Here is a 23,655-nt window from a genome sequence, read left to right as displayed (position 1 = left end):
TCTATGAGGTGGATTGATTCAGTGACTGGGATAATTGGGATGGGAGTGTCAGAGACAGTGCTATTGACACAGGACAGAGCGGAGTTTAGGGATATTGTACATAGGGTCGCTATGAGTCGCAAGCGACTCGCTGGCACATAACAACAACAACCTTAATATATTAGTTACTGATTTTTTGCTCATTTTAGTCTGACACAATGTGAATTAGCATTTTAGTTATAGATCTTTCTGGTTATCTGTCCAACTATCATCATAGTTCTTTGATTTGCAGTCTCATTTTGAATGGAGGGCTTTTCCCTCTCTTTTCTCTTGTTTTTATTCTTTTTTTACTGCTTTTGTTTTTTTCCTACTGGTTTATTTACAAAATTTGTATACAAATTCAAACAAATTCTTTCAATTTTCCCTCTCCCCCCCCATCAAATTGTACAACCCAATGATTAATTTCCCTCACCCCTGTTCTTTTTTTACTTGGTCTGTTTTCTTCCTCCAATAGCTAATTCACTACCATGGCATTGTCATCATTTCTACCATTTAGGGTAAAGGCCAAGTGATGATGACATGAAGTGAGCTCATTAACCTTCTCTGTTTTCTGCCCGGCTTGTTCCTCGGAAACCAGTGAAATCGACAATGGCAGCATCAGTCATTGCTGGAGGCCAGTGCCCATCAGAAGCTTGTGGAACAGCCCGTGAAGACGGTGTGGACCCTGGTACTGGTCATAGAAGACAATTCATACATTCCTGAGATTTCTAAAGGGAAATCCACTAGGTGTAAACAATATTTCTCCAGTTGGTCTTATCTGTGGAAGTAAAAGACTATTTCTCTATGCAACCATGCAATTGCTTTGACGGATGATATGTGTAAGAGAATGAAATAAATAGTGAATAGTGATGCAGAGAGCACCTTTTCTTCTGCTGAGCAAAGAGCTGAGTTTGTGTGTACAGGTTTGGACACAGGAGGTGGGAGATTTTATTTGCTCTGCACAGTAAAAGGAATCAAGAATGGAGGCCCTTGGGAAACAATAGGGAGACAAAAGAAAATGAAGGGATAGGACGAGCAAGGAGGAGAGATGATGGTTGAAAAAAGACCCACAATAACTGAGTGGTGTGAGTGGATTTTTCATAGAAACCAAGGAAGAGGCCACATTTCCCATATGTGGTGATACAGCACAAAAAAAGAGGCAGCTTACACAACAGATACAAGAGCTGAAGTCAATGAAGATATAGGTCCACGAGGATTTGCAGAAATCATGGGGAGTTTGTTAGATTCTCACAGATTACAGAAGAGAGGAGATGGAAACTGAGTTGATTTAGCTCCCCAAAGCACAGGAAGGCCCCTGCTGACATCTCAGCCTCGTTTTCCTGGGTGCAGTGTTTATCCATTTATCCAAAGACTGTATATTAATTTTTTTTAATTTAGGTTGTTTATTTTTCATTTCAATGAACATCTACAGAGATTTTGGGATTCCATTCATTCATTGTTGCACCCTTCTCCCCACACAAACCCCTCCCCCCCCCATTTGCTCCTCTCCTTGAAAAGCAAAAGAAAAACTCCCTCATTGGTACACAATTTTTAAGTCACCGTGTCAGACATTATGATATATAATGCAAAAAAAAAAGAAGAAGACAAACATGTCTCTGGTCCTTCGTTGTAGTATGCACAATCTTATTCAAGCTAGATTAACATGAAAAAAGGTGGGTTGGTATTACAAATTAAATGTTACAAGGTGATTTGGTGATAAGACCATAAGGAGTCAATGTGGACTGCTGGAGAAGTGGACAGAGGAAGGGTGCTTTAGAGGTGAATCCTTTCTCTATTCCTATTTAATTGGTATTCTGAGCCAACAATATAAGAAATTAGACTATGTTGTTGTTGTTAAGTGCTATCAAGTTGGAAACGACTCATAGCGACTCTGTGAATGAACGACCTGACCACTTGTATGATTTTCATCATTTCTCCAGGTTCATAGAGTTTATAGACACAAGCTATTTCAGAAGTGCTTCCTAGCTTTTTTTAATCGGGAAGCTCCACCAAAAACTCTCCACCATGGGTAACCATTGTCACATTTGACACGTCGGTGTCACTGTGTTCAGCTTCACGGCAATGAATACGAATGTAACGTCAGGAGTAGAGAAAGACTCATCCACAATCTGTGACAGGTAAATGGCACAATCTTTCTTACAGAAAATGAAGACCCCTTGAAACATTTATTGATGAAACTCAAGATTATAGCCTTCATCATCGATTGCACCTCAACCTAAAGAAACGCCTCACAAGGGGATCAATCAGCAATATCATTTTAAAGAGGAAAAATATTGATATTTCAAAGTATTTCATTTTACTTGGACCCAAGTAAATATCCATGGAAGTAGCTGTCAGGAAATCAAAAGACATATTACAATGGACTAGTCTGCTTCCAACGATTTCTTCAAGTTGCTAAAGAGCAAAGCTCCCAGTTTAAAGCCCTGACTGACCCAAGCCATAATGTTTTTCAGTTGCTTCTTATGCAATTGAAAGTTTGGGCAATTAAGGGAAATTGAAGAAGAGTTGATGACTGTGACCTGTGGTACTGGTGAAGAGCGTCATTTGTGCCTTGATGAACAAACCAGTTTTATCTAGGAGGACGTGCAACTGGAATTCTTCCTATCCAATGAGACATTTCTTCTCTGTCCTCTGGGAAGGCTATGCATCAGAATCAACTTGCCTTGGTATCCTAATATCCTAAAACGTAACAGCCAGGACAATGATGGTTCAAAGGTACGATTCCCACCTTCCAAGTGGGAGACCCAAGTTCCATTTCTGCCAGTGCATCCCATGCCTAACTACCTTTGGTGACTCAAGAGCAGCTAAAAACAAACAAACAAACAAACACCAGGCAACATACATACTTTACCAACAATATGAAGTAGCTGGAGTGTTTTCATCAGAGGACACAGAATTATATTCGTGGTTTTTAAACGATCTCTGTTGCCTCCAACCAAACAGATTAGAAACAATATTCTGGTTTTCCAAGCTTCTTATATTGTGTCACAACCCTACAGCAAATTTTGCATATGGGTTACTATTTGCTTCGCTTGTCCTTTTACCATTTAGAATGCCCCAAAAGAGGTTTTTTTGGAAGAGCTAAAAGAGGAAATGTTGCTGTGATAGCAATGGTGATTCCTACAGTGTGTATAGGACCTGTTGGTGTAAGCCAAGGTGCTACAGGTGATGTTGTCATCAGAGTGAGTCACCGTCATTTATGAATTCTCTATGTAAGGCATGTGACTAGGTGAAGTGCAGAGAATATGTCAGACAGAGGAAGAGGTTGAAAATAATTAAATATCTTTATAGCCTTGTGATGATTATAAACACGATGATGATGTTCTAGCTTTTATCTTGCCCTTCTGGATTTTCATGAGGGAAGTTGTTCACAGTGCTTTACGATGGGTATTTGACACAGTCAGGAAGTTGAATAACAAAAGCTAAGAATAAATCTGGTGGCATAAATGTCAGAAGCTGTGCTACCATCCTGAAGGTACGTGATTCGAGTCCACTCACGGCTCTCTGGCAGAAGGACAGGCAGTCTCCTCCAGTGTAATTTACTACCTCTGAAAACCTGCTGGAGGGGCAGCTATGAGTCGGTTCTGACTCCACAGCACAAAACAACAACAAGGCAAAGCTATGGCGCCCTCGTGATATAGTGCCTAAAGTTCTTGATTACTAATCCAAAGGTAAGCGGGTTGAACCCACCAGCTGATCTGCGAGGAAGAAAGACGTAGCAACCAACTTTTGTGAAGACTTGGAACTCCTCTGAGGAGTTCTATTCTAACCTAGAATCTCAATGGTTCTGTCAGGAGTGGGTTTTTGCTTAATGCAAAGCAAAGTCATTTCCTAAACTTTTAAAAGGGGGCTCTCATTTTGTACTGTTCTTTTTTTTTCAAAACTACAAGAAAATGGGATGCTCACGAAATACTTGAGCGTGTGAGTCATTGTTAGAATCTCCTTGTGGGAACGTTCCTATGCTGCCTAAAACTATGTGCACATACTGGGAGCCTGGCAACAGCCCCACATGACTAACTAACTGGTCCATGACCTTCCCACCTCCATTTTTAAAATTGGACTGGTGGTTGTTATTGTTTGCCTTGCAACCAGAACAAAGTCATACCTGGCCCTCCAACCAGTTTTCTGAGGCTGTAAATGGCATGGGAGGTGAATGACCTTCTTTCTCCCATAGAGTGGTGGGTGGACTCGAATCATGTACCTTCAGGACTTGTGGCCTTGAGCTGCGTGCCTTTGGGTTGGCAGTGCACCTCCTTATGCCTCGCTAGCAGAAACCCCTAACACTGTGGTAAGTTCATATAATAACACATATTTGTCATTTCAACATTTTTGCATACACGATTCAATGACATTCATTGGATTTGCCATACTGTTCCTGATTGTTTCCATTTTCCCAAAGAGAAGCCCAGTCCCTCCTAAACAAGGTCTGTTTATCCTTGCTAATCACTCAGTGTTTGGTGGAGTTCCCCAATTAAAACAAGCTGGAAGCAGGAGTACCATCCACTTCCAAAATAGCTTGCCTCCAGGAACCCTATAAACCTGGAAAAATGATGAAAGTCATCCAAGTGTTCAGGTCTTTCATTCATAGGGTTGCTATGAGTTGCCTACAACTTGATGGCATGAACAACAACAACAATCACGAATAAATTCTGGTCTCTAAATATTTGTTGGGAAAGGCAGAGGGAAAGAGAGGCAATGAGCTGGATTGACACAATATCTTCCACAAATGATGTTGAGCATGACAGAGATAGTGAGTGAAGACGATACCAGAGAACACAAGGTTCAGATGCATTGTTCACAGGGTTACTCTGAGTCAAAGTTGACTTGAAAGTACCAAACAACAACAACAATAACATTTATTTGCCTCAGAAAACCTATTGGTGCAGTAATTAAATAAACTCTTGGCTGCTAACTAGATGAAGCAGATTTAAATCTACCAGCTACTCCATCAAACAAAGACATGGCAGTCTGCTCCTGCAAAGATTGCCGCCTTGGAATACTTACAGGGGAATTCTACCTCGTCCTATTGGCCCTTTATGTTGTCATTATTAGGGAGCCATCAAGTTAAGTACAACTCGTAATGATCCTGTGAATGACAGGCGTGAACCTCATCGTATCCTGAGCCATCCTCACACTTACAGACACACAAGAGCCCATTGCAACAGTCACTGTGTCAGTCCACCTGGTCGAGGGTCTTCCTCTCCTTCATGCACCCTCCACCTTTCCAAGCATCATGTCCCTCTCCAAGGAATAAGCCCCCTTAGTAACATGCTCTCAGTATGTGAGGTGAAGCCTCATCATCCTTCCCTCCAAAGAACACTCTGGCTGCAACATCTCCCAGACACATTTGTTTGTCCTTTTGGCCGTCCATGGGATGTTCAGTGCTCTTCTCCAGCACCACAGCTCAAAGGCATCAACTCTCCTTCTATCATCCCTAGCCATTGTCCAGCTCTCTGATGCACAGCAAGTGAGTGCAAAGATCATGGCCTGTATCAGGTGTGCCTTAGTCTTCAGACTGACATCATTGCTCTTCAGTACTTTGGAGAAGTCTCTGACCTGTAATACTTTCTAGAATATACCAAAAGAAGATGACTGATCTACATATACAGATAGACTCATTTCTAGTATTTCTCCTCTGGTGTAACAAGACAAGCTTCATTTTTAGTAACAACTTTTGTATAATGCCATAGGTTTGGCGGAAATACAGGAATATTTGACCTGCCCCAAAAGTTGAAGAACTAACATTTCAGACACGTGTAAAAGGAAAGATTTTTAAGATCTGAGTTATATCAGCACTTCATTTGTTTTTTATGAGGAATAGAAAACAGGTTTATGATTGCTGGTGATGGTCAGCCTTTCAAACATGACCCCAGAGGGGGAATGCACTCGTCTCCGTTCTCCAGGCATCCTTTATAGCTTTGACTTGAGGCTTCACATATTGACGCTCTCTACCTGAACCCTGCTCTACTTGGTTCTGCTTCCTGGAGTAAGCACATTCCTCCGTTCAACTTTCCCACTAAACTATTTTGACACGTTCATGTTCAGACACTCCCAGCTGACACATCTGAGCATTCCATTATGCCTGTGTTGTCCCTGGATCACAATGTTTGTGGGACAAAGGCTGGTGCAGGGCGTCTAGCGCACTGTTCAGGAACCAGCATCAAGGCAGAAAGAAACTCTGAGAGACAGTGAGACCCAATGGCCCTAAGAAGGATTAGAAAATTGGAAGTCACTGCAAAGTTGATAGTTGTTGTTACGTGCAGTCGAGTCACCTGCTACTTATAGTGCACTATGTACAACAGCCCTTAACCCTGCTCTATCTTGTGCCAATCTCGCTGTCTCCGACACACCCATCCCGATTACCCCAGTCACTGAATCAATCCACCTCATAGAGGGTCTTCCTCTCCTGCGCTGTCCTTCTACCCTCCCAAGCATAACATCCTTCTTCTCCCAGGACTGGTCCCTCTTTGCAACAAGTCCAAAGTATGTCAGACAAAGCTTCAGAATCCTTGCCTCCAAGGAGCATCCTGGTCTCACCCTCTCGAGGACAAACCTGTTCTTTTCTTAACAGTCCATGGTATATTCAGACCTCTTCTCCAACAGCACAACTCAAAGGCTTCAATTCTCCTATTTTCCCTAGTCATTGTCCAGCTCTCTGATGCCTAGCAAATGATTACAAAGAGAATAACCATATAATTTTTCACCCATATCAATCACTAAAAGTGAGGGTGTGTCCTGTTAATCATTCTACTCTGCCTTCATCAGGACTCTGCATTGCCCCTAGTAACTGAGACCGAGGTCAATTTACATGATAGTATTGTCCCTTCCACTTTGTATTATCTCAGCTTATTCCCCTCTCCGTCTATCAGAAAGTTCCTTCTTTTGTTGGCTCCAAGCAGCTTTCGGTGCAAAGCGTGTATGCACAAACAATATCATTACCTTGAGGCCGGAAGGCACTTGAAGGAGCTTTGATTTGATAAATCCCTTGAGCATCTGTTACAGCGGAGTGGGGAGAAAGAGCTCCTCAGTGGTGTATCTTGGAAGGAGAATTGAATGAGGAGTCATGGCTCAAGGAGGGATCTGTGGGCAGGTGTTGCCGAAATGGAAAGGTAGGGCCTTTTCAAATGAGAAATCCTGTGGCGACTACCCGTCCCCCAAACTCAATGGTGTTAGGAGAAGAATGAAGAGGAAGCAAGCTGCCTTTGCCGAAGATGTGGCCAAGATAAGGCTGCTGTCACGATGAAAGCTTTGTTACCTGCTTGGCGTCAAATATTTCCGATTACCAGATAATAACAGAGAGTGAAAACAATGGAGAGCCTTCACATAGCTGCTTGTCCATCATCTCCACACTGCCGCAAAATTTATATGGAGGCTGGCAGGCCTTTGCAGTCTCTGGAGAATATTAACTATAGGCACCAGTGGAGCACGTGGAGAAGCAATTTTTCTCCCCGGAAGCACCACAGCCTTTTAAGTTGTTCAGGCTTCACTGTGTTCAAGTCCAGTTGCCAAAAAAGCAAATGAATTGCCTGATGCGAAAGGACATTTGTTTCCCCTCTCTTCCTTCTTTTATTTTTTTGGCAGCCGGGATGAGCACCTTGTTTTCCCCCTAATCAGACGCCACAGCATTACATGCCTGCACACTGACAATTTAAAATAAACAAAGCGCGGTTCTCAGGTGACCAGGTTGCCTCACTCTGCTTAGCGACGGTCCCGGGGGCGGGGGCGGGGGGACCTGTGGAAGCTGGCTGCTCTGCAGAATGTCAGCGTGTGGAGGAGCGCACCCTGGAATGCAATGCCAAAAATGGCATTTGCACCTGCAAATCTGGTTACCAAGGCAACAGATGCCAGGAAGGTACAATCTGATGATGGATTTTCTTTCTTCTCTAATAACAATGCTCAGCCTCTTTGCAGCACCAAATGAACATTAATTAGTTAGTCTGCCAGGGTCCTCAGGAGCTGGGTAAGCTTTATTAAGCCCCTGTTTGCAGGTGAGGAAACCGAGACACAGGGCGATAAAGTGATTTAACCTTGTCTTCTTGGTCTCTGCTGTTAGCCAGCCCTTTGTTAGCTGGAAAAAGAGACCAAAGATCACATGGCAGAGAATCTTCCCCAAAGGAGATTCAAGCTCACCAGTCACTTTTTTTGAGCTAAACTAATCAACAAGTGCACTGGAAGCTTCCGGAGTTAATGAGTAGTGTCCTTGATAGCTAAAGATGGTCAAACAAATAATTTCAAAGATCTCTCATTGGAAATTTAGTTATAGTCCTTAGCATTGATTGGTCTTTCTCACATTTCTAAGCAATACACAATTGATTGAGATTGTTAACAGTTTTAGTTTGCTTGGCTCCACAGTCAACACTCTTGGCACCAGCAGCCAGGAAATTAAAAGAAGCATTGTGATGGGAAAGTCTAGGGACCTCTCCAAAGTTCTGAACAGCAATGATGTCAGTGTGGAGACTATGGTGCATCTGATGCCATGGTCTTTGCAATCACTGGCTATGCACCAGAGAGCTGGACCATGACTAGGGAGGATAGAAGGAGAATTGATGCCTTTGAGTTGTGGTGGTAGAGAATTGTATTGAATATACCGTGAACTGCTAAGAAAATGAACAGCTTCCTTCTAGAGAGGCTTCTGAAGCTTTGTCTGACATACTTTGGACATGTTGCAAGGATGGACCAGTCCTTGGAGAAGGATGTCATGTTTGGGAGGGTGGAGGGTCAGTTCAAGAGAGGGAGATGCTATATGAGATGCACTGGAGTAACGGGGTGGATGTGTCGGAGACAGTGAGGTTGGCACAGGACAGAGCAGGGTTTAGGAATGTTGTACATGGATTTTTTTTTCAATATGACCCTACTGAAAACTGCACCTGATTTATCACCCTGAGTTCTTTCTCCCCCTATAGTGATTCTACAGAGGTTTGTTTTCTAGTTCTGGAGAGGACTAGGGTGAAATGTTTACTCACTATTGGGTGTGAGTTGATTTTATCTGGCCTCCTATTTAAAAACAAATTTGGTCAGTAGTATAGGGCTGGAATCCAGGTTGGAAGTTGTCTGGAGTGGCTGGATTCTACCAAGGTTTGCTTTCTGGTTCTGGTGAGGATTAGGGTGGAATGTTTACTCGCTGTTGGCCTAGTGAATAGAAAGTTATGCTAATGAGCCAAAGTTGGGTGATTTTAATCTGCAGCCCTCAGGCCTTATTTTGGTCAAACATTCTTCTAAGTGAAGAATGGTCTGTCCACTTGCTGTACAGAGGTAACTGGTGTTTGCTGTGATGCTAAACACTGTGACACTAATGTGTCAAATGCGATAGTGGTTATCTATTGTGGACAGCAGTTTGGTGGAGCTCCCCGAGTAAAACAAGCTTGGAAGCAGGTGTGGCATCCACTTCTGAAGTAGCTTGCCCCTGGAAACTCTATGAACTTGGAGAAACGATGAAAGTTATACAGATGTTTGGGTCTTTCGTTCATAGGGTCCCTATGAGTCGTCTACGACTTGATGGCACTTAACAACAACAACATTTATTATTTATTTCCTTTTTCTGCTAGAAGCTAAGCTCCATAGGGAAATATTCACTTACTTTTTTATAATTTGTCCTGCTAAGATTAATAGCAGGCCATTTATGAGAAGCCTCGGGTCAGCATACTGTCAACTGCTTCACCTGTTGTAGAAGTCCGTACTTTCTATTAACATCTCCATCTGGGGCTAAGTTCCCCAGTTCCCCCATGTCCCAGTGGGTTGGAAGATTTCCTAGAAGGTGCTTCAGGGACTCAGACCCCTCAGGGGAATGTAGATATGCAAATCGGGGTTCTTTTGTAGAAACTGATCAAGGGGCCAGTTAGGATGTAGCAGGAAGCTTAAACAGTCATCCAGCCGCTCTTGTGGTGGTGTTTTCACACACCACACACCGTGTTGTGTGAAGAGTGCTTGCTTTAAATTTCTGCTTCAGCTGTTTAGTATTATGTGGATTTGTAAGACCATGTGTCTGCAGTTAAGGTAGTTGGAGACCAGAGGGGGCTTATTGTAATGGATTTAAAAAAAAAAAAAGCCAACTTTTAGGCTAACACCACAGCCCACCCTCTGGCATTTTCTCACCATTTTTCTCAGCATTTGAAGGATCAGACGTCTCCTTACCACTGTCTATATGTACGCAAACCAGCTGTTTTATCCCTTATGTCATAATCCCCCCATTTCTGATAAACATTTTACTTTAATTTGCCCAGTCCTATCAAACCAGTGTTCTGGGGAAACAGGCATGCCTTTTTCTTTTAAAAATCTTCCATTACAGTTGAATTCACATCTACAAGCAAAGGTCCAGTACAGAGCAAATCGTCAGGTCACAGCCGTTCACACTAGCTCTCAGAATGAGACACCTTCTCTTCACCTGGTTGGGTTCTGATCAACACATCCTTAGCCATCCATGGCTAGATTCAAATGGGGAATCAGGTGCCCACCCAGGAGTCCACACGTCTTCCTGTTTCAGGCCACCTGGTCCCTTTACTCTAGGTCCAGATGGGCCAAGCCAGCACATCAGGGATTCCCAAGACTCCCTGCTCCACAAACCTGTAACCCTTCTGCATTTATCCATCCATCATGCTAGGTGGACAGTCCTGATGGAACAAATCCAAACTCAGCCTGTCTCTTCATTACTGTCTATCTCCCACTTTCATCAGCTGGACCCAGGTGGCCACCATGAGTTGAACATACTCCCAAGCTTCCTTTAACTTTAAGGTCCTGGAAAGGAAGTTCTGATGCTTCCTACTTCCTCTCATCAAGTAGACCCTGGTGGTCTTCTCTAGTTAAACACTCGGCAGCTTTTTCTTGCCTCTGTTTCATGGCAAACTTCTCTGTTTTCTGCTTGTCTGCTTTCAAAGGTAACTCTCCTTAGAATACTGGGTGGGGCTTAATCACCTTAAGATAAACTGAGCTCTACAGTTAAATTCTACTACTATAAACATTCTTTGGGAACAATTAATTCTCTTTTTGAATACCCAATTACTATCAAATTGGCTTACTTTTTATCCTCTATTGGGGCTGGAATCCAGGTTGGAAGTTGTCTGGAGAGGCTAGATTCTACAGAAGTTTGTTTTCTGATTCTGGTGAGGATTAGAGTGGAATTTTGACTAACTACTGGGTGTGAGTTGATTGTGTTCGGCCTCCTATTTCAGTATGCATTTGATTAGTAGTTATGCTACCAAGTCAAAGATGGCTGATTTTAATCTGCGGCCCTCAGGCCTGGTTTTAATGGGTTTTGGTCAAGCATTCTTCTAAGTGGTACAACACTGGTCTGTCCATTTGCTGTATGAAGGTAGCACGTGGTTGCTGTGAAGCTGAACACTGTGACACTGATGTGTCAAATGTGATAATGGTCACTCATGGTGGACAGTGTTTGGTGGAGCTGCCCGATTAAAACAAGCTTGGAAGCAGGAGTGGCATCCTCTTCCTAAATAGCTTGCCTTCGGAAACCCTATGAACCTGGAGAAACAATGAAAGTTATACAAGTGTTCAGTGAGGGGACAGCATAAACCCCATTTTCTATAAACCCCATTAATGCCAGAAGCAGACTGGGCCATAAAAATTCTTAGCTTAAGGCAAACACGAATGCCCCGGTTAAAGTCTCATCTGTCCTTGCAAAGTAAAGAATTAATTAGTGTCTAGTGACATAAAAAAAGTAAAGGTGGGCAAAGTAGCCAGCCCGTCAAAAGCTGACCCACATGACTGATCCCCCGACCCACCAACCATGATCTTAATTCCCTTCCCACGACAATGGCAACCAGGAAAACCGTAGGAGCAATTTGGGGGTGGGGGGTGGACTCGGGGCTTTTCCCCTCACCACCTTCCTAAAGAGGGAGAAAGTCTCCAAAGGTGGATATACTCTGGAATAAAGTGCTTTTTTGTATTTACAAACGTGTGGATTAGTTCTTTTGAGGGGCATTTCATGGGCAGAACATTCAGGTCCTTCATTCATAGGGTCGCTATGAGTCATCTACAACTCATAGCACCTAGCAACAACAACAACAAGAATTACAATGTGCCCCAATCAACAAAATTCTTGATCAACTCTTCAATATATCTTATCATTAAATTGAAGACAAAGGAAAACCAGAGGATGGTTTTTTTTTTCTTGTGTAGTCCTGTGACTGTGTAACTAGAAGATAGGAGCATCCTACCCATCTGCATTTTGTGAAGAGTGGAGCTAGGTAGATTTTTATTTTGATTTCCTAAACTATGGAAAAAGGAATGCAGGGGAATAGGATACCAACTTGACCCAAATGTGTTTAACCTGGTATAGAAGAGGGTCCCACACCAGTTTCTCAGCCTCTGTCTACTCAATTGATGTTAAGCGGAGTGTAGTCGCCTTCATTTCTCCTTTGGAAAAAGGCATCTCCCACAAGGCTGTGTACATGGAGACAGTACCACAGACACACACCTGGGTGAATGTAAATGTATTCCAACAGCATTTTCTTAGAGCAGGTGCTGAATATACCACTTTGGAGAAAAAAGTACTTCTGAGATTCCCACTGTGAAGGGAAATGATTTCAAAGTATATGTAAATCAGCGAAATAGAGAGGTCACCGTAATCTCTGGAAAACATATTATTTTTCAATCAGATAACTTTGTACGATTCCGATATTTTTGTCTCACCACAAAATGAAATTATGAATCAGACTCGAGCGGGTGAATGGGACTGCTGTGATTGGCAGCTGAAATCAAGGCGAGAAGGGCTCTCCAGGACTTGGTACATGATGAAAATCAGGCCTGTTGTTGTTTTTCTTTCTCTTTTTTTTCCAAAAGTGTGAAGTAGCCCAAGTGCTCCTGGAGCCAGACGTATCTTTAAAACTCTTAACTCCAGACCTGTGTCTAGATTGCAGATGAATAGGTAATTAAAGACCTCAAATTGTTTCAATGGCACTAATGAGATATGTACTCTCCACAATCAGCAGTCGCCTTGCTTAGCCTGGCAGCCGAGACATTTAAGAGCAGAGGAGTTGGTTTCTACAAGTAATCTAAGAAATGAAGAATAAAAAAAAAAAGCAGCAGCAGCAGAAAGGCTGGCCTGGCTTTGTTTTGATGAGTCTGTAGCCTGGTTTATTTGATCTCCAGCTGCACCGAGAACATTGATAACATATAACCAAAGAGCTCCTTGAGTCCATCTGTGATGACATATACAACTAGTGTGTTGTCATAAGCAGGCCAGATTTTTGTTACAATAGTTTCCTGTTGGATGAACTTCAAATCTTGGGCTCTGATGGATCTCTGAGTGCAAGCTGTCTTGAAAGATCACAGGCGTGTAATATTTTAGAACAAGCTGTAGTGGGGCTTGATGGGGAGCTCTGGTGGCCTAGTGGTAAGAAGCTGCACTGCCATCCCAAAGGCATGCAGTTCAAATCCATCAGACGCTCCACAGGAGAAGGATGGACAATTACCTCCTGTGCATTTAATGCCTCTGAAAACGCAGCTATGTGTCAGGGGCAAACAATAAGAGCAGTGCCTGGTGGAGGGAGCTCTGGTGGCCTCCAGTTTGAATCTACCAAGTGTTCCATGAGAGAAAAGATGGACAATCTCCTCCCAGACAATTTATAGCCTGTGAAAACTCATTGGAGGATCAGCTATGAATCAGAACCCACTTAACTTTACATACCAACAGAGGACTTGTTGATGGCACCCAGGTCAGATACCAGAGGATTTGTGTTCCCATCCTAGTTTTGCTACTTCTTAGCTACACGACTCGGAGGAAGTCACTAAACTTTTTGTCTTGTCACATAAAGGAAGATAAAGTTGCTTACGTCATCAGGTGATTTTTATAAAAATATGAATTATGTTAGGTAAAATACTTGGCACAGAGATATCAAAAGATAATAGATGGGAACAACGTCAGCGTTCCAGAAAAGAAAAGATTCTACTACTTAGCGTCTTCACAAAAGCCAAAAAGATACTTCACAGCCTGTCTTGGTATATGGGAACGTTGCTCAAATTCCATGAGTTTATCGAGTTTCCTCTGTTTGCTGTGTGTTGAGGCAACTTCCCAGCTTTCTAATTCATGTGGTTCTAGGAATAGTACAGGCACAGAAACATCAAACCGAACCCCCAGTAATGACCCCAGCGTCTCTGTCCTTGACTCAAGGAGCATTGCAAAAAAGCAGCATGCAATCTCTTTCTCCCTACCCTGTTCATTGGACAAAATATCCAAATTACAAACCTCTAGTGTGATAATTCTGGCTTACAGATAAAGGAAAGCCCAAGAGAACAGGATTCCAACAACCTTGAGTAGGGCTTTCTGCACAGCGTGCCCCCTGAGCTTCCTTTACAAATTACATCTCATTTTCATGTTTTGTTCTGTGCAACTGCCTCCGAAGATAGATATCAAAATTGTTTCCATTGTTACTGTTGAAAAAAAACCACATTTTCAGCAAAAAGCCTACCTCGGTCTCTGTGTTTCCAAAGTGACAAGATACAGCATCATGTTGATTTCTTCAGGGAATATTTTTGGAAGTGCCATAAATCCTCGGAGGCCAGTAGGCTGTCTCTTTCTTTGCTGCTTGGTTTGTGTGTGCATGTGTGAGCAAACAGAGCACACACACACACACACACACACTCTCTCTCTTCCCTTAGACAATAGCTGGAGTTTGTTATCATTTTGAGGTTTGCCAAAAGTTTATGCTTCTTTTGTCTTTTTTCCCTTTTTATAAGTCTGCCCTGATGGCCTCTGGGGACCAGAGAATCAGTTCTCCTGTGGACCTGTGAGAACGGAGGTCAGCACATCGAAAAAGCAGGGGACTGTGATCACACGCCTGGATACACAGGAAAACCGTGGACCACGAGTAAGTTGGAGATCCAAATACACATCACGAGCAACAAATGCAGTGAACAAAGGTGTTTTCTCGGTGAATTTGGTATTTATTTACTTTCAATTCCTCTACAGAATATTGCTATAATAGGACATATGTTTCCATTTCTGTGCAAGCCATCCCAACACTTATTATTATGATTTGTTGTTTCCATTGAACAGCAATCATTTCTGAGGTGAAAAGGTAGTTCTCCGACGGATCTCACTGGAGTTGCTAACATGATGATGCTGTGTAGGCTGATTTGTCAGAATGGCTTTCCTAGGCACTTAGCTTTGGTTCTGCTACGAGGCTGAAAGAGACTATGCTAATGGGATGACTTTTGGGTGGTGGTGGTGGTGGTTGTTGTTAGGTGCCAGCAAGTCCTCTAACACTCATAGTGACCTTAGGAACCACAGATCAAAACCCTCACCCACCTCACCCTGCACCAGCCCCATGCTCTCCACCACACTCGAGCCCATTTTTGCAATCATTTTGTCAATTTGTCTCTTTTGTTGATCCAGTAAAGAGGCCAAGAACTGGGCCTTCCAAAAAACATGCCCAAAGCATGTGAGGTGAAGTCTCACCATCATCGCCTCATAGGAGCTGCTGGGTTGCATTTCCTCCAAGGTGGATTTCTTTGGTTTCAGGCAGTTCTCGGGATATTCAGTACTGTTTACAAAAACCACAGTTCAAAGATGTCAGTTCTTTGCTCTTACGTATTTTTTCTCCAATTTTCAGATGCATCTAAAGCATTTCAAAATATCATACCTTAGGTCAGGCTCACCTCAGTCCCTAAACTGATATCCTTGCTCTTTAGCACTTTAAATAAATTTGCGGCAGCATGTTTTCCCAGGGCAACATGTCTTTTTCTTTCGTTACTGCTGACACTCTGGGTGTTGATTATGGAGTCAAATAAAATTAGGTCCTTGACCATGTCCATCTTTTCTCCATTTATGAATTTATGATGATGTTGCTAACTGATAATCTGATTAGAAGAGATCCATATTTGTTCCTATTCCCCCCAAAAGTGATCAAGTAGACTGTGGAAATCATCAAACAATATCTCATGCAAGTAAGATACTGCTGAAGATGGTTTTTAAAATGCTAGAACAGATCGTGCTTGCTGCAGAAGATCAAGGACTACAGCCTTCAATATGGATTGAAGCTCAACATCAAGAAAACAAACATTCCATATGATCCAACTATCCCACTGCTTGGAACATGCTCCAAGGGAAACAGCACTGAGACAAAAACAGTGATTTGTACATTGATATTCATAGCAGTATTATTTACAAAAGCTAGGAAATGGAAACAAATGTCCATCAACAAACAGATGGATTGAGAAATTGTGGTACTTTTACAGGATGGACTACTATGCAGCACTCAGGAACAATGATTTCAGAAAATACCTTATAAAAGGGGAGAGGCTATAGATCACCCTAGTGAGTGAACTAAGTCTTTAAGAGAAAGACTGCGTAAGATTGTTATTTTGTTATTACAAAAATAGAGGATAACTAGTAAGATGTAAATGTCTATGCTCAGCTTTTGAGGAAACGCTAAACTGCCTTCCAGAGCAGTTTGTTGTTGTTGTTGTTGTTGTTGTTATGTGCCGTCGAGTCACCCTATGTACAACAGCCCTAAACTCTGCTCTGTCCTGTGCCAATCGCACTGACTCTGACACTCCCATCCCAATTATCCCAGTCACTGAATCAATCCACCTCATAGAGGGCCTTCCTCTCCTGCGCTGTCCCTCCACCCTCCCAAGCATGATGTCCCTCTCCAAGGACCGGTCTCTCCTCACAACATGTCCAAAGTAAGTTAGACAGAGCCTCAGAATCCTTGCCTCCAAGGAGCCACCCTGTTTAACCCTTTCCAGGACAAATCTGTTTGTTTTCCTAGCAGTCCATGGTATTCTCAATACTCTTCTCCAGCACCACAGCTCAAAGGCATCAATTCTCCTTCTATCCTCCTTGGTCATTGTCCAACTCTCTGATGCATAACAGGTGTTTGCGAAGACCATGGCCTGTATCAGATGCACCTTAGTCTCCAGAGAGACACCATTGCTCTTCAGCACTTTGGAGAGGTCCCTAACAGCAGACTTTCCCATTGCAGTTTACAATTTTATAATCCGAATAACAGTGTATGAGAGTTCCAATCTCACCACATCTTTTCCAACATGTATTGCTTTCTGTCCTATTAAACTTGGTCACTACTAGTGGGTTGAAATGGTATCTCATTGTGGCTTTGATTTGCTTCTCTTTTCCTGCTAGTGATTTTGAGCATTGGGAATCAGTTTTGTGTGGTAGATGTTGTTGATAGGGACAGTTTCCCCTCGTGGAGTTACTGGAAGTCAGACTTTCCATGCACCAGCACAGTCTTTGCAGATGCCATTCAGTCCATTGTCACCTAGAACTAGGCCTGTCTGGCCTTGAAACTTCAGTTTCCTCTGCAAAGCTTTTCCATCTGTGAGCTTGGGCTTCCTTAAAGCAGACAATCTGGGACAACACTCCAACGAAGAACAATTCAAACCTATGAGAACAGAAGTGATAAGATGCCAAAAAGCCTAGCCCCCCAAACCACTTAACATCATCAGTCACTTCCTCTGCATGTTTCTGGTGAAATCAAGTCACAGACCAACCAATGCCAAGAGCAAATGAAGGAAATTCCACCACCTGATCAAAGAAATAACAAAACCTCATTGCCAAAGAACTGTAAGGTCAGAGATATGGTTGCAGTCTTCATTGGAATTGATCTACCATTGTATTTAAAGTTTTACCTAAGAGCCTGCTAGCCTGGATTTCTCATCCTTGTTGAACAAAGACAGATTACAGACTGATAGTAAGTGACTAGCCAAACAGAATCTTCTTGAAAGAGCCAGTGAGCAACTAATCTTCTAACTCCTTTTCTGGCTGAGATTCTTATATAACCTGTTTTAACTCTGCTTGTATTTCCTTCTCTACTCAATTGACAGTGAAACTCCAGGTCACTTGAGAACTTGAAGGATGTTGTAGCTAAGTGACAATGACGGTATTTTTATAGTCCTGTTTCAAATGTGTCTAATAAAGGTTAGCGTTAAGTCTACTGTTTGCAATTGTCCATCGTTTTAAAAGGTGTGAATAGTCATCTGAGTTAGCTCTCAGTGCTTAAGACTTTCCAACAAGCAGGCGAAACTAGGAACATAAGCTACACATAGGAATTCATACCAAGACAGTATTTAGCACTCTAATCATTTGACCATTAAAGTGAATATTGTATCACAGGAAAATTCTTGGCCCTTAGGATAACCTTCAAGCAATAATGATAAGACAAGGTCTTTACCTCACGATCTATCTAGACAGTAACTAGGCAGTTCTTACTCTAGGACCATGTCCCTCTGGCACTGATGACAAACATTTAAAATAGAATAGGACTTTGTCAGGTAGCAGTTACCTATCTCTCACCCCTTTGATTAAAAAAAAAATCACGAAAGCCAAAATCGGAGAATTTACATATTCAAAAGGTATTTCTATTACAATGAAATGACATTGTCTCTTGTTCAGCTCAACATAATAGAATAATCACTAAGCAGATAGTTATAAAGTTGACAGTATTTCAGCTGACAGATGATATCGACTAGTTAAAAATAAGCAAAGGGAAATCTAAACTTCTCATTCTTTAACATATTGTTATAGTTATGTTACAACTTGTTTCCATACTAGGATTTCAAACTCCAGGGAAATATTGCTTGATAATCCTGGGAGATTTTGTTTTATGATGAGTGATAATAATTTCATTTTATTGTCACCCTAGCTATTATACATGAGATAATACATTATTTGAATAGACTATGTGAAAACCGGTCCCAGGCTCCTACTCCAGTTCAATTTCAGTTTTATGTATGATTATCTGATTGTATAAACTCAGTCACAAATACAAATTCTATATCCCCATAATAAGATATTTAAGAAAATGAATGGAGCCGATCTATAGAACTCATTAAAAATGTCCTATGCATACTCCACAAAGAATGTGTATGGCATTTAAAAAGCGGCTTGAATTTGAGCAAAAGCATGTACGAATTCTCTAAATATTCAGTTATGGTACTGATAGAATTTCAAAACCTAGTTACTCCGCATAATGAACTGTAAAAATAGACTATGCAAGGTAATATGTTGTCAAGTCAGGAGAGACCAAAACGCTATTTCTAAAGACACTGATAAGATTCTACTGTTTGGGATGTTATAAGTACAGGTTATTATTGTTCTCTGTCATCAAGTCGCCTGCAACTCAAAGGGACACTCTCTGTAACAGCCCTAAACCCATTACCACAGTCGGGAAAATTTGAAGAGAGGAAAAAGAGGTTTATAGCTCTGTGTTGTAAACCCTATGGATTAAGGTATATCCTCTACTCCTTTTCTAAAGGAGAGTGTGTTCCACTGTGTTAGGAAACCATACGGTTTACGGTGTATCCTCCATCAACTTCTTCAATAGTGGCGCTGGGCAGCATCAGCAATCCGGAGGTAGAGGCCTCACGTTCTGCGCTCTCCGATGCTCTCCTGTGCTGCCGCCACCCACCTGCCGGTGCCGTGTTGTCGTGAGGCCTCACTGCTTTCAATGGAGCTTCCAGATTCAGACAGGCTGGGAAGAAAGAGTCACTGATCTCCTTCTGACAGTCAGCCAGGGTAAAGTCGATCGACGACAAATCATTTTCCAGCCGCCGTGGCTAGTGTCTCAGTGAGTGGAGGGGCGATGCTTCACAGCCACTAACAACCAATAGTATTGGGAAGTGGACTTCCCAGGCTCTGTCACAGCGTGTGTCCTCTTTGTGACGGGCGTTTTATCGGTATATGCTTGCTGTTGTGTGCGGTTGAGTTGGAACCAGCCCATGCCTGATCTTCCTGTGAGTTTTCAGAGGCAGTAAATCCCATGAGAGAAGATTTCCCATCCTTCTACTGGGGAGCAACTCGTGAATTCGAACCCTGTGCCTTTGAGACTGCAAGGCAGCTTCTTATCACTAGACCACCAGAGCTCCCTCCCTTACACGCTAAATGTTTTAAAGTAAGCAACTTCTCTTTTGTAAATTCATACTAAGGAAATTACCAGAGTGTGTCCCTCAGCCTTTTCTTGATCCTGATATTAATGAGGAAGAATGTGGCATCAGGATCGGAGGAAGACTCCTCAACAGTCTGTTATACGGATGACACAACTTTGCTTACTGAAACTCAGGAGTAACTGAAGCACTTGCTTGCAGAAGGTCAAGGACTGTAGTCTTCAATATGAATTGAAGCTCAACATTAAGATGACAAAGATTCTCACTACTGGGCCAATTGGCAGCACCGTAGCAATTGGAGAAGAGATTGAGGTTGTTAACAGTTACAGCTTGCTGAGCTCCACAATCAACACTCTTGGCACCAGCAGTCAGGAAATAAAACGATTAATTGCATTAGGTAAATCTGCTGTCAGGGACCTTCCCAGAGTACTGAGATGCAACGATGTCATTCTAGAGACTAAGGTGAACCTGATGCAGTCAATGGTCTTCACAATTATTTGCTATATGCTTTAGAGAGCTGGATAATGACAAAGAATGATAGAAGAAGAATGCAAGCTTTTGAGTTGTAGTACTGGAGAAGAGTCTTGAACATAGTATAGACCACCAAGAAAACAAATAAGTCTGTCTTACAGAGGGTGAAACCAAGTTTCCCCTTGGAGGTTAGGATTTTGAAGCTCTGTCTTACATACTTTGGACATGTGACCAAGTAGGACCAGTCCTTTGAGAAGGGCATCATGCTTGAAAGGGTGGAGGGACAGCACAGGAGAGGAAAACCCTGGGTGAGATGGATTGATACAGTAACTAGGGCAGCAGGGGTAGGTGTGTCAGAGTCAGTGAGACTGACTCAGAACAGGGCAGGCTTCAGAGCTATTTACATAGGGTTGCTATGAGTCGCAGTTGACTCGATGGCACATAACCACAACAACAATAAAAGTATTATTTATAATACTCAAAACTTAAAACTCATTACCACAGAGTCAGAAACAATTCATAGCTGACACTCCAGCAGGTTTTCAGAGGCTGTAAATCACATGGAAGGGGATTCTCCATCTTTCTCCCACAGAGCAGCGGGTAGATTTGAACCACCAGACAGGGATATCTTTGGGTTAGCAGTGATGCTCTATGTACTAAGCTGGTCAAAAATGGAAATAAACTAAATGTCCACCAGTGAGAGGATGATTTGGCATTGTGAGACCACTGAGATTTCATGTTTGGAAAGATTTATAATATCAGAAGAGAGTAACAGGAAATACTAGAATGAGAGAATGGTCTGCACTGTAGAACACGTATCCAAGTGTGTCTGGAGAATCTCAGTAGAAGGGACACCAGAATGTGAACAGAAGTCATCTCTGGGAGATAAGACTATACAGAAATGGGGTTTTTTGCTTTCATACACTTGTATATTTTCCATTTTATACATCACCTTAATAACCAGGGAGAATTGACATTCTCTTTGCCCGTTTGTCAATGAAATACACAAACAAGATCGATTTTTTTAATTTCCCCTTGAAGTATGGTCTGCTGTCTCAAGCTTTCCCTAGGATGGGGCAGTTCTTCCTGCCGTCGTGTTGAATCATTCTTCTTTGGATTTAATCCTGTTTCCTCTTCTTTCCTCTACTTTAAAAGCACCACTCAGCGCTACCACCAAAATTCTTTAAAAAAATGAAAATGTTAGAGACAAGAGTAGTATGTCCTCTGAACATTGCACTTGCCTTCCATCAGAAATCCTACTGTCAAGTCCTTAGTAATTTTGTTATTCTCTGTGGTTTTCATATTTTTGAAAAATGAATAAGTATTTGCAAAGTAGTCTGCTTCTCCACTAAGCAAAACAAATCTGTTTTGGAGGAAGTCAACCAGGGTGCTTCTTCGAGGCAAACATGGCGAAGCTTTATCTCACACATTTTGGGAATGTTGCCAGGAGGAGACAATCCTTGGGGAATATGGTGGGAAAATTGAGGGTCAGTGAAAGAGGAGAAGAAGACTCAATGAAATGAATTGACAAGAAGACTTTGGACTTGAACTTGGAGGAGACTGTGACGATGGTACAGGATAGGACAAGATCCATCTGTTCATAGGGTAACTTTGATTTGTATTCAACTAATGGCTCCTAGCAACCTGGAGAGAGGATGAAAGGCACCCAAGCCTCGAGGACTTAACTTCATAGGGTCGCTATGAGTAGCCTGCAACTCGAAGGCACTTAACAACAACAACAATGTCTCCTAGCAACTAAAAACATCATCACCTCAATGGTGCCAAGCCACACCAACCACTGAAGGAGTGTAAAGTCAAGAGAATGGTTAAATAAATAAATAAAATGAATAGAAAATATGTTGAACACAAGTTTGAACCTTCTGCAGGGGTCACTTGGTTCAATGTCAGCAGCCAGGGCTCTGAATTATAAAGCCACTAGTTTGTGACATCTGTTGATTTGCATTATTTAGCAGGAGTGACATCCACTTCCTAAACAGCATGCTTCTGGAAACTCTATGAACGTTGATAAATGTCGATAGTTGTAGAGGGGCTTCAGGCCTTTTGTTCATAGGGTCGCTATGAGTCATACTCAACTTGAAGATAATCAACAACAACAAAATAAAAAAGAATGGATATACTGTATAGTATATTGTATATTGTATAATGTGTCAGGCTGCTCACTGAAAGGTTAGCAGTTCAAATCTACCAGATCCTCGTCAGGAAAAGGATAGTAGTCTCCCATAAAGATTTATGTTGTTGTTATGTTGTTATGCATCATTGAGTTGCTTGCAACTCATAACAAGCCTATGTCCAACAACAGCTCTGAACACTGTTCTGTCCTGAGCCAGCTTTGTCGTCTCTGACACACCGACCCTCGTTACCCCAGTTACTGAGACAATCCATCTCATTGAGAGTCTTCCTCTGAAAATCCAATGGAGGACTGTTAGGAGTGGGAACTGACTTAGAGCAGGAACTTGGTTTTGTTTTTATTTCATTGTTTTTCCTTTCCTGCTTCCCCATGTTGTTGTGGTTGGTGTGTACCATTGAGTGGGAACTGACCCTTATCTGACCCTCCAGCTGGTTTTCAGAGGCAGTTAAGGGTATGGCAGGAGACTGCCTGTCTTTCTCCTGTGGAGCAGCTGGCCGATTTGAACCATGTGCTTTCGGGATTGCAGCACAGCTTCTTAACACTAGACCACCAGGGCTCCGTTAGTCGATTTCAAACATTCATTATGATAGCAACCAGCCTACAAAATTCATGAAAATGTCATGCTCACCCTTTCCAAATTGGTGTGAATCAGCTCCAGCACACCAGTGCCTGGGATGTACTGTGTTCTAAACACAGCAAAGTGTTTCTCAACTTTGAGTTTCTCTTTCAATATTAGGAAACATTAACGTTTCATATGTCTATTTAAAAAACAAAAACAAAAACACCCCTAGCTGGAGTCATCCAGGAACTACATGGCCACCTTCTCCTGAGTCATCTGTGACTTGACAGCAGCTAACAGCAATAATAATGACAACATAGAGAGTGCTACATTGGCCTAGTGGACAGAAAGCTATGCTACCAAGCCCAAGGTGGGTGATTTTAATCTGCAGCCCTCAGGCCTGGTTCACATTGTTGTTGTTGTTGTTTTGTTGTTGTTGTTGTTGTTGTTTTTTGTGAAACATTCTTCTAGGTGGTATAGACAGGTCTGTGTATTGCTGTACAGAGGTAACTCGTGGTTGCTGTGATGCTAAACACTGTGACACTTATGTGCCAAATGTGATAATGGTTATCCATGATGGACA

General features: G+C 42.2%; 1 pseudogene; it reads left to right on the top strand.

Moving 5' to 3' along the window:
* The first annotated feature begins 627 nt into the window (after positions 1–627).
* LOC102875676 overlaps positions 628–23,655 on the top strand; it is a 28,247-nt pseudogene continuing 5,219 nt past the window's right edge.

This window comes from Elephantulus edwardii, unplaced genomic scaffold (assembly GCF_000299155.1).
Source record: "Elephantulus edwardii isolate Elephantulus edwardi_28Jun2011 unplaced genomic scaffold, EleEdw1.0 scaffold00088, whole genome shotgun sequence".
Classification (NCBI taxonomy): Eukaryota; Metazoa; Chordata; class Mammalia; order Macroscelidea; family Macroscelididae; genus Elephantulus; species Elephantulus edwardii.
The sequence above is the reverse complement of the archived record's forward strand: the minus strand, read 5'-3'. Positions and strand labels throughout refer to the sequence as shown.